Genomic DNA, 10,394 nt, shown 5'->3' on the forward strand with positions numbered 1-10,394 from the left:
AGTAGTCAAACTCCGAGAGGCAGAGTCAATCCACACTACTTGTAGTCCACAGTGAGGCCCTGTTAAAGCCTTCTAGGACCACAGATAGGTTCCAGGAAGGCACACTGACAGAACGGTAAGGTCTCAACCATCTCATCATATGCATAAAATGAGACACAAGTAAATGCACCCAGCCCAGTACACTTAAAAAGAAAGGTGCTTAAAAGGTTCTCTACAGCGATGCCATAGAAGAACCATTCAGTCAAAGGTTCTTTAAAGAACCATCTCTTTCTTACCTTTTTATAATCTGAAAAACCTTCACCACAATGAACCTTTTGTGAAGCAGAAAAGTTCTTCAGATGTTAAAGGTTCTTTATGGAACCATTTAGACAAAAAGGTTCTTCTATGGCATCGTGAAGCACCTTTATTTTTAAGTGTAAGAACTCCCTCACTGTACCAACTGGGCAGTGAACTGGGTGCACATGACAGCCTTCTAGTGGAGAGAGCCCTAGCACTCAATTAAGCATTAGAATTGTGCTCTGAGGGTGCAGCCTCCAGTCTCTGGGCCTCAGTCTGTGCCTCGAGAGAAAATCTGTTTCCAGATTGACTGCACCTGGGATGTGCACCGCCCTCAGCAACAGAAACTTGTTTAGTGCCCACATATGGCCCAAATGCACTCCCACCCGGCCGGTTTTTGCGGATGATATGTCATACTGTTCATCCTAAAAATGAATGCGACAGTTGAGAGTGTCTGGAAGAAACCAGATTAATGCAAGTTAGATTGCCAACATCTCCAGGCAATTTATGTGCTTGTCTTTGCAGACTGTAGGTTTGATGGCCTTTGTAGACTGCACCCTGCTGATCAGTTAGGTGCCTGACATAATCACTTTGCTGCATCAGATGCTGCCCAAAGAAACGCCTCGAGTTAGAAGCTGAGGTTGTTTCCATATGATGAGTGTCCAAATGAATCTGCGCATGACCCTTACTTTACAGTGAACAGACCAAGATATATTAACCCCCGAGTTTCAGTCCTTAATCTCAAATGTGTGAAGCACAAGTGAAGCAGCTGCCATAAGACCCTAGAGTCTGTGAAACAGACCCAAATTTACAGTTTGCTCTGTTCTGAAATGTGACAGACATGTGCAGGACAATAGACAACCGTGCCTGCATAGAGTGTGAGTCTGTACTGCTAGAAACACAGTCTGCTGCCTCGGCAGTAGAGCTTCCAGGAATTCATTTTCAGTCCCAGTCCTTGCAGATGATCAAGAAAAATGTCTTGATGCTGACATACCAATAGGGTTGGATTGGCCATTATTGAGCGCTATAAAGACATATAATGTCTGTTTCATTTATACTGGACGCCAGAGGGCGACCTTGCGCAGAAACTCCACATATGTATCACAGAAGTAATATGGACAAAAACATCCAGCTATGGCTATGACTGAATAAAAGGAGAGAAATGTTTTGAATAATGAAACAAAGAAAATAAACACTTGACTGTAACAATATAGTTTGTCTGTGTTTTTCAAGCCATCTCGGGTATTTTCATAATAATTAAGTATATTTATAACCCAATACTAATTGCCTTTTTTACAGTATAGAATATATTTTCTGCTTCATTATGTGATATGAAGCCACATCAGATCACAAAAGGATGTTATTTGACTGATGTTATGGAGTAAAACATGTCATAATGTTCTCTTTTGTTGGAAAACAGGTTTAGAAATGCTTCTCATTGCAAGTCATTTGCACATATAAAATCATTATGTGCTTCTTCGTGAAGCATATCTCCTTGAACGGAACCCTGAAATTAGCCCTGAAGTTTAACCACATCACACTTCCCTGCAATGAAAGTTAATCCACTAAATAGCGGTCACTGAAGTAAGAATTAGTCCAGAGAAATCTCTTCTTGCAGAAGAAAAATCTGAGGGGTGATGGCACGAGTGCTTCCTTGTATAGCTCTACTGACATGATTCCCCTCTGAGGAATGTCGTCAGTACCATCAGTCAATGAACTGATGTGTCTACTCCGGTTTCAGACCGTTGTACCACCCGTGGGTGTTACTTGACATCAGAAACTGATGCAGTGAACCTATGAAAAGGAACATCTTCATATGTGTGTTGACTAGGCTGTACCTGGTTGGAATGGAGTTGAGGTTTTGTATGAGTCAAAAGATACACCGTTAACTTATGACACTCCTGTAAAACCTGTGCGTGCAACACTATTAAATATGGTAAATACAGTAAAGATACATTCATTGAGTTTCAATGGCTTTTCTTTTTAGAATGGCTTATCTTATTGATTTCCATACTCAATATGTGCTTAGCTCCCCCTTTATAGTTTTAACTCCTGAACATTACTCACACAACCATCTGAGACTGTCTGGCCTCTCATTGGCCATCTCTTTAACCTGGCTTACACATAACACATTAACACATTTCTAATATTCAAATCCGTTAAAGGATTGTTAGGCTGCATTAATTAGGATAACCGGAACCGGGAACACTTTCCATAACATCCAATGTACTTACTACATCATTAGAAGAATGGCATCTACGCTAATATTAGTCTGTTTGTTTCTTATTCCGAGGTCACCGTAGCCACCAGATCCAGTCTGTATCCAGATCAGATGGTGGATCAGGACCTAGAGAGGACCTCTACAGCCCTGAATGTCAGCGGAGATCAGGACAACTAGATGAGCCCCAGAGACAGATCCCCAGTGAAGACCTTGTCTCCTAGACGGCCACCGGGACAAGACCACAGGAACCGCTGATCAGTTAGGTGCCTGACATAATCACTTTGCTGCATCAGATGCTGCCCAAAGAAACGCCTCGAGTTAGAAGCTGAGGTTGTTTCCATATGATGAGTGTCCAAATGAATCTGCGCATGACCCTTACTTTACAGTGAACAGACCAAGATATATTAACCCCCGAGTTTCAGTCCTTAATCTCAAATGTGTGAAGCACAAGTGAAGCAGCTGCCATAAGACCCTAGAGTCTGTGAAACAGACCCAAATTTACAGTTTGCTCTGTTCTGAAATGTGACAGACATGTGCAGGACAATAGACAACCGTGCCTGCATAGAGTGTGAGTCTGTACTGCTAGAAACACAGTCTGCTGCCTCGGCAGTAGAGCTTCCAGGAATTCATTTTCAGTCCCAGTCCTTGCAGATGATCAAGAAAAATGTCTTGATGCTGACATACCAATAGGGTTGGATTGGCCATTATTGAGCGCTATAAAGACATATAATGTCTGTTTCATTTATACTGGACGCCAGAGGGCGACCTTGCGCAGAAACTCCACATATGTATCACAGAAGTAATATGGACAAAAACATCCAGCTATGGCTATGACTGAATAAAAGGAGAGAAATGTTTTGAATAATGAAACAAAGAAAATAAACACTTGACTGTAACAATATAGTTTGTCTGTGTTTTTCAAGCCATCTCGGGTATTTTCATAATAATTAAGTATATTTATAACCCAATACTAATTGCCTTTTTTACAGTATAGAATATATTTTCTGCTTCATTATGTGATATGAAGCCACATCAGATCACAAAAGGATGTTATTTGACTGATGTTATGGAGTAAAACATGTCATAATGTTCTCTTTTGTTGGAAAACAGGTTTAGAAATGCTTCTCATTGCAAGTCATTTGCACATATAAAATCATTATGTGCTTCTTCGTGAAGCATATCTCCTTGAACGGAACCCTGAAATTAGCCCTGAAGTTTAACCACATCACACTTCCCTGCAATGAAAGTTAATCCACTAAATAGCGGTCACTGAAGTAAGAATTAGTCCAGAGAAATCTCTTCTTGCAGAAGAAAAATCTGAGGGGTGATGGCACGAGTGCTTCCTTGTATAGCTCTACTGACATGATTCCCCTCTGAGGAATGTCGTCAGTACCATCAGTCAATGAACTGATGTGTCTACTCCGGTTTCAGACCGTTGTACCACCCGTGGGTGTTACTTGACATCAGAAACTGATGCAGTGAACCTATGAAAAGGAACATCTTCATATGTGTGTTGACTAGGCTGTACCTGGTTGGAATGGAGTTGAGGTTTTGTATGAGTCAAAAGATACACCGTTAACTTATGACACTCCTGTAAAACCTGTGCGTGCAACACTATTAAATATGGTAAATACAGTAAAGATACATTCATTGAGTTTCAATGGCTTTTCTTTTTAGAATGGCTTATCTTATTGATTTCCATACTCAATATGTGCTTAGCTCCCCCTTTATAGTTTTAACTCCTGAACATTACTCACACAACCATCTGAGACTGTCTGGCCTCTCATTGGCCATCTCTTTAACCTGGCTTACACATAACACATTAACACATTTCTAATATTCAAATCCGTTAAAGGATTTTTAGGCTGCATTAATTAGGTTAACCGGAACCGGGAACACTTTCCATAACATCCAATGTACTTACTACATCATTAGAAGAATGGCATCTACGCTAATATTAGTCTGTTTCTTTCTTATTCCGAGGTCACCGTAGCCACCAAATCCAGTCTGTATCCAGATCAGATGGTGGATCAGGACCTAGAGAGGACCTCTACAGCCCTGAATGTCAGCGGAGATCAGGACAACTAGATGAGCCCCAGAGACAGATCCCCAGTGAAGACCTTGTCTCCTAGACGGCCACCGGGACAAGACCACAGGAACCTTTTGGTTCCTTGCCGCTGTCGCCTCTGGCTTGCTTAGTTGGGGACACTTAATTTCCAGCGATATCGTCGACTTGATTGCACAGATACTATTAAACTGTACTGAGCGAAAAAGTGAAAGTGATGTGACATGCGGCCAAGTATGGTGACCCATACTCGGAATTAGTGCTCTGCATTTACCCATCCAAAGTGCACACACACACCGTGAACACACACCCGGAGCAGTGGGCATCCATTTTTTGCTGCAGCGCCCGGGGAGCAGTTGGGGGTTCGGTGCCTTGCTCAAGGGCACCTCAGTCGTGGTATTGAAGGTGGAAGAGGGTGCTGTACATTCACTCCCCCAACCTACAATCCCTGCCGGTACGAGACCGACTCTCTAACCATTAGGCCACGACTTCAGTGAGTGTTTACTATTTACTAAACAAACAAAAAGGTTTATGACACATGAGGATGGCAGACATAAGCAGTGACTGTATGAGTCTATGCTGATTGGGAACACAGGGCAAGAATCACCTGGCACTGGAAATATGGCCACGCAGAGCTGAGCACAATTTGAAGGATAAGATTTACGTTTACAGCTTGGTTGTGGGCAGGACTGAGGCTGTGTGTTTTTGCGTTTGGGTAACCCTGTGAGGGACTCTTGGCAGCACAAGTATCTGCAGGAGACACGTCAGACTTGCACTTGGTTCTTCGCAGGTCCAGATGCATTTCAACTATGCTGTCACTTAGAGAGAGAACTGCACTCTCTGCTTTAGAAGGACTGACGGTATGAACCACCATGTAGAGCTGAAGCTTATTTTCCTTCTCTGGATTGTCTGGCTCAAGCCAGCAAAGGCTCCAACCTTTGAAACTCGGTCAGTGGTGTTCTTACTGAGAAGTTTGTCCAACAGTTGTGACACGTCTGGAAGACAGAAATAAACTGGAACGTTACAGGAAATTCAAAGCTATGGTCAGCAAAGATTCAGTCATCACAGGTCTGTATATATGTTCTTGGAAATCAGAATGAAAAACACATACACATGGAGGTGAGTGTATAACAGTAAAAGAGAGCGCACAGATGGGAAAGAAGATGGGTCCTCTGATGGCATGGTCGCTCTCACCTGCCCTAATTTCGGCCTTTACTTTTGTGGAACTGTTAGTGCTGGGAATCACAATAGGAATGTCAATGTCAATCTTTTGCACAAAAATGATAGGTAGTTGATAGGAAGGCTGACTGCAGACTTGCAGTTGGTGTCTCTGGAGAAGGGCATTGTGGGAACTGGAGTTGGCTAGGGTTTTTTCTCCAACCATGGAGGAGGATGCTTACCACAAACACAAAGACAAAGACAAAGGATGGCAAATGGGTGTGTTTTGATCATTTATTTTTGGATTGAGGTAGAGGGTTTCTGGTAGCATGCTACAAGACATGCTTACAGCCAGTTTGCTCTACCAAACTATTGAAATGTTAAGCAGCAAGCTTATTGCTGCAGATGAAACAGAGACAAATCAGCTTGTGCCATGTAATGATAAAGTGATATCCATCAGCGGCCATCTACAGTTTCATGACGGAACTAGATATTTCAGTCATGACAACTGTTAAAATAGTTTAGCATGGTAATGGATATGACAATGATAATGTATTTGATTTTGACAGACTCGCTGTGCTACGTTGCTGCTGTTGATTATTGGTGCTGTTGTTGCAGAGCAAGTACAGACTGTGCCGCCACACAAATAGCATACATTAAATTATCCCCAAACAAATCAGGAGACAAAGGACAAGAACAACACAAGCCAATAAATGCAGTATGTAAAACAGGCTGCTGCATCAATAGACATGCATACATCCCCAAATATGGGATAGCAGTAAACAGGACTGGACAGGACAATATAGCCCTCCAAAAACAGATTTACCAAGACATGAGAAGTATAAGTATGCTCCATAGGTACATTGATATTTTTTTTTCTTATGCATAATTGGGCTCAAATATCTTAAGGAGAAATGCAAATTTCCTTACCCAGCAAATTCATTTACACATGCTAGGTTTTTATTGGCTCTATTTGTACATGAATTCTATTTTGTCCTCACTACTTGATATAACTCATTAACTTTCATTGGTATCTTAAGATCAAGTTTTAATACTCTTTACGTGTTACTGCATGACAATACTTACTGAAAAGTGTTACTTGGATGCAAAGCATATATGCTTAGAATTGCTCACAAGACCCTATACAAATATGCACTGATTCACACTGCATGAACAATCCTGTTGCTTTCTCCTACTTGCTCATGCCAATGCCTATTTCACTTTTAACTTAAGAAAAGTTGCTGTTTTTCGCACTATGTTAGCTTTGCTTAATTATTCACTCCTTGCATCATACAACTTGTTAAATATCAATCATGATTTAAAACTTAAGTATGGTTGCTTCATTTAGGAAATTATAAATGCAGAACACACAACATTTCAGTCATTTGGAATAATGAAAGACTGTTCACTTATCGTAAGATGCTGAATTTCTGAGATGCTTGACTTAATTACTGCAAACACAGAACCAAACATTTAAATGATTAGCAGAAAGCTCAATGGCTGCAGATGCAATCGAGACCAATCAGCTTGTGCCATCTTGTAGCATTGCCACATAAGGGGAAGTTTATTTGTAGTATCAGTATGCATTGTCTATTGTATGTTAATTGCTTTCCCCTGTGTACCATTTTTCTCCATTATGTGTATCTGACCCTGCGTCCCATTGTTCATACTATCCATCCTAAATAGTATGTGAGATTAGAATAAGTGTGTCCCAAAGCACAGTATGTTGAAAAGAGTATGCCAAAGGTCCCTGGATGGTCTACTATTTCAGGAAGATTTTTGAAGTGTGGATCCGTGCACACTCTGATGGCTAATATTCAGAAGTACAGACAAAACTAAAAAAGCATTAAAAAACTGCAAGCATGGCAGATGTGCGTGACGGTTAAGAAGAGAGGTTTAGATAAAGAGGTTTGAGTTACTAATAATCAACATTTTGTCACGTGTTTGTTTCTGTTTAGTTTCTGTCTGCCCTTATTTGGTTCAGTTCCTGTTCTCATTTAGATAATCATCGTTCATTCAGATCACCTGTGTTGTATTAATAATCTCATTAGTTCCCTTTGTTTGGGTTTTGCTTATAAGTCTTCAGTTCTCCCTTAGTCTTCGTCCGTTCACGGTCATGTGGAGGAATTCATTGAGCTTTCCCATCAAGTGGGCTGGCCTGATGCCTCTCAATGTGCCTGTTTTCAGTTGGGACTGGATGAGAACACTATTCATTGTCGTTCTCCCGTATGTGACTTCTCTGAGTTAATAAATTTCATCCTATATTTAAACGGCACTGACTTTGAAGTAGAGGAGGTTGAAGAAGTTAAAAGACGTTCTCATCCAGCCCCTTCTGAAAACCCACTGGGACTCGCCAGCTCACCCCAAGTTGAGATCCTCCACATACCTGGCCATTGGTCCCGACCATACCTATCTTCCTGTGTTTCCCCGAACCAATCCAATCCTCAGCCCAGAACCCGTGGCCGCATCACTCTCAAGCCCTTCGGCCGCTCTATTCACCCCTAACCAAAAAAGGAGGACGAGGAGAAAGACAGTCCTCCACTCTCATCCTTTCCCCAGAGCCCGCTCCAGTGTCGGCTCCAGCCCCAGAGCCCGCTCCTCCAGAGCCGGGGAATTAAATTAATCTTTAATTCCCAGGATTCCTAGTTTTCCTAGTTTTAGGAGGGGGGGGGGCATATACCCGTGTCCGAGCCGACTAAGGCCACGGAGGATCCGCCATGGCCTCCTGAGTCCCCAGCTCCGCCATGGCAACCTGAACTGCCTGCTCTGCCACGGCCCCCTGAACTCCCTGATCCGCCCTGGAGGCTCTCCTTGTCTCCGCCCTGCTCCTGTCCTGCACCAGCCTCCAGGGTGCCCCCGTTACGGCGCGGGACGTGCCTTCCGGGAGGGGGGCGATATCTGTCACGTGTTTTTTTTTTTTTCTGTTTAGTGGTTCAGTTCCTGTTCTCATTTAGTTAATCCTCGTTCATTCAGATCACGTGTGTTGTATTAATCATCTCATTAGTTCCCTTTGTTTGGGTTGTGCTTTAGTCCTCAGTTCTCCCTTAGTCTTTGTCCGTTCACCGTCATGTTTAGTTTGCTCATAGATGTTTTTGATTTTGTTTCTGTCTCCTGGTTATTCTGTTGATTTGAAGTTGGAATTAAAGATTGTGTTCTGGATTACTCCTGCGTCGTGCGCTTGTCTCCTGAGAGCACAGTACCTGTGACCCATTTAACCTGTTAATTTATTTTTATTTAATGTTATCTGTGTTAGGATATTTCATTTACAACAACAATGTGAACTTGTATAAACATCCGTTTGGCCATTAACTTTATTATGCAAAAAATATGAGCAGAATTCTCTGCATAAAGCCCCGCAGATGGCAGATCAACGTGTTACTTCATTTCTCTCTGATATGGTAGGAAGTTAAATTGAATGATATGTAGAGGATGTGAAAATTTTAAAAAGCATAACAACTGAAAGTCTGAAAAATCAGTCAGTAAAGCTTTTTTTTTTTTACAATTTGAACTAAAATGTTATTGCAGCTATATAGCCTATGAATGAATGAAAATGCATATTTTTTATTAATGAGAACTTAAGAGTGTGGGCTGCTTTTGCTGCTTGAATTTGTGCTTCAATAATGAGATACACCAGAAGTAAAAGACGTCTAAGGTAGACTGCATATTTTCTTGTCTTGCTGGATGTTTGGCTCATGATCAGTAATCATGTTGTTTGCATTTGAGCGGCTACATTCTCAAATAAAGCAATGCTTTGTCCAAAAAGAATGATTAATTATCAATTGAGTTAATGTTAGGTAAATTAACATTAAATTTAGATTGTGTAGTAAGCTAGCTAACGTTATCTTGTTACACTATCATTGACTCAAAAATGCTTTGAGCTGATTTAAATTTTTAAACTTTTTTTTACATTTAAAAAATGTTTAAATATACAAGTAATCAGCACCTTACATTATTATGGCCTAACTGTTACACTTGCTCTACCCATGTTAGGGTCCTAAAACTACAATCAAGTCCAAAGCTCAGTGTGGGAAATGGTAGTAAAATGTAATTTATTATTTTAATATATTATTTATTAAATCTCATTTAGATGTGCTGTGTTCATTGTCATATCGGACACAAAAATGGTGGCGAGCATAGTGGAAGTGATGTCTTCGGTACCCAGGAATATAATGAGCAGTTTGGGAGCCCGTACTCTCTGTCCCTAATATATCAGCCGTTTTGCTGTTTTGTATCCCCGCTGATTGTTTATGGATGGTTGAACTTTTTGCCGGCCCTTGGTGGAGTATAATGTTGTTTTTTTCCTGCTTGGATTACTCGCCCCAGAGGACTTTAAACAGCTGTAATTACTTCAAAGATACAGGTGCATCTCAATAAATTAGAATGTCGTGGAAAAGTTCATTTATTTCAGTAATTCAACTCAAATTGTGAAACTCGTGTATTAAATAAACAGGTGCATATGGGCCCGGGCAGTTTGGGGGCAACGAGGGAACAAATAGAGCCCTGCATGGGCCCGGCCTTTGTCCAACAACTTTATGAGAATTCTCGGCCCAAGTCCAACTGGATCCCGTGTCTCTTTTCTCGCTCTCTCTTCCCCATTACAAAACTATTAAAATAGTTCAGTTTTGGTTTTTAATGGCAAAGTGGTCATATTTCTTTTTGTTTCTTTATTAAGTT

At 41.2% G+C, this 10,394-nt stretch overlaps 1 long non-coding RNA gene across 1 annotated transcript; it reads right to left on the bottom strand.

The window, feature by feature from the left end:
* Window positions 1-2,407: 2,407 nt before the first annotated feature.
* Window positions 2,408-7,428, bottom strand: LOC107698442 (uncharacterized). The gene is made up of 3 exons (XR_001635347.1): window positions 5,583-7,428; window positions 2,808-2,809; window positions 2,408-2,419 (listed from the first exon to the last, which is right to left on the bottom strand). It is a non-coding gene; the product is annotated as an uncharacterized LOC107698442 (long non-coding RNA).
* Window positions 7,429-10,394: the final 2,966 nt, after the last annotated feature.

Source organism: Sinocyclocheilus anshuiensis, unplaced genomic scaffold (assembly GCF_001515605.1).
Source record: "Sinocyclocheilus anshuiensis isolate Anshui unplaced genomic scaffold, SAMN03320099.WGS_v1.1 scaffold1662, whole genome shotgun sequence".
NCBI lineage: Eukaryota > Metazoa > Chordata > Actinopteri > Cypriniformes > Cyprinidae > Sinocyclocheilus > Sinocyclocheilus anshuiensis.